The sequence below is a fragment of the Drosophila miranda genome (genome assembly GCF_003369915.1).
Source record: "Drosophila miranda strain MSH22 chromosome Y unlocalized genomic scaffold, D.miranda_PacBio2.1 Contig_Y3_pilon, whole genome shotgun sequence".
Taxonomy (NCBI): domain Eukaryota; kingdom Metazoa; phylum Arthropoda; class Insecta; order Diptera; family Drosophilidae; genus Drosophila; species Drosophila miranda.
Genome location: NW_022881625.1, coordinates 1,682,009 through 1,683,988, shown reverse-complemented (window position 1 = coordinate 1,683,988; position 1,980 = coordinate 1,682,009).

The window sequence follows — 1,980 nt, the reverse complement described above, 5'->3', positions numbered from 1 at the left end:
GAACCTTGACGGCACTGGCGTTCCTTACACAGGAGTCATCACTGTAGCCGTCCTAATAGGTGCAAGCATAGCATTCGAGTGCTGCAAGAGAGTGAGAGAGAGAGTGAGAGAGAGAGAGACATAGAGAATATTGAACGAGGTCATGACGCTGCTATGCCTTTCGCTTTCGTTTCGTTGTTTTTCTGCTTCATTAAATGTCGCCTTTTGCTGGATACAAATCCTCACCGCAAAAATATCTTGTATGGTAATCCAAGAAAACTCTTTTCACACAACATATGAATGTCAAAGGGTGTTCAGGAGGTTCTGGTTTTCTTTGAAGAAATTCCCTGAGCGCGCAAAGGGAGCTGGCTGGCGGTAAATAAGAACAAAGTGAACCACAGCCGTGGCCACCCATTTCTGGGGGCCTCCGTTGTTTATGGCCCGCTGTGGTGGCCAACTGTCAAGTGAGCATCGCCTGCACCTACACGCCCCACCCCACCCACATCGTGGCACCTCAGCGGGACCGCCGACTGGAGGAATGCTTTCAACATTTCTTTGGGTGACTCGCAATTGGGATCAAGTCAATATTTGCAGAGAAAAAATAAAAATTACTTCCGCCCGAAACTCGAGCGTTTCTTAAGTATGTCACATCCACCACTCTCCACCTGGATGGATGACCCGCCGCTTGGCGCCGCTGTGACGAGAGCAGTGGAGTGGTGGACGATTCCAGTGAACTGAATAGCGGCTCACTGGGACCAGAGTTGTCGCCTAGTCTAAGGAGAGCGTATAACAAAAGATGCAAAGCAGGGTTGAGTTGGAGACGGGGACCAGTCGCGAATGGGAATGGTTTTGAATAATTTTCATAGGCATTTTTGCAAAATTTGCACTTGAATTTTCGTGTTGTGCCGCACTTTATCAATGAATAAAATATGAAATCAAATTCCTTGTCTTATTTCGACGGAGGAAATGGTAATTAAATAATTGAAGCATTGAATTAAATAAGGAAAGTAATTAAATTCAGGGAAATTCTTCGAAAAGATAGCCACGAATAGAGTTCGATATGGATACATATACTTCATACATTCGTACATCCGATGAAAATACATATACACCACCAAAAACGACAAGTTTTTGTTTCACGGCTGGCCCTGACCTCACATCTAATGATGGAATTGCTTTTATTCAAAGCAAAATAAAAGCCGTGGGTTTAAAGGTGGAGAAATTTAACTTCTCTTATGCCAGGGAAATAGCCTCGTTTAAGATAAGCATCTCCCCAACTCAATTTGACACCATTTGCTCCGCCAAATTTTGGCCGGAGCATTTGGTGGGGAAGGAGTTTAAGGCTAAGAAGAAGAATAGGCCCCCCATATCCCTTCCAAATCCTTCCAGTGTGCCACCTCAACCTCAACTTCCTCTCCCTCAACTTCCCGTCTTGCTTCCACCTTTCCAAAAAACTAACTTCTCTTTTAGTAACCTATCAGAATGTAAGAGGCTTGCGTAGTAAGCTCAGCATTCTTTTCCGGGATAGTGTTGCATTTGCTTCCCACGTTATTGTGTTTACTGAAACCTGGTTAAAACCGGAAATTCTTAGTTCCGAGGTTTTGGCAGTTCGGTACACAACTTTTAGAAAGGACCGTTTCGTCTCGACGTGCAGGGGGGGTTCTAATTGCAGTGGACTCTTACTTCACGTCGGAACACTTCACAGTCCAAGTTCAACAGGAACTGGAACTCCTGTGTGTAAAACTGATTCTTCCCGCTTTCGCTATATTCATTACTTGCTCGTATATCCCACCTTCTTCGGATATTTCAATTTATGAGCAGCACTTGTCCGCTTTAACCGCTTTTTCTTCCTCGCTATCTGATAAAGATCGTATGATAGTTCTTGGTGACTTCAACTTGCCAGTAACTGTTTGGTCTTCGGTAAACGAGTCTAGTATCCTAGTGCCCATGTCACGACATGACTTTGCTGACGGCTTGCTTGACCTGTCCCTGTCTCAAGTC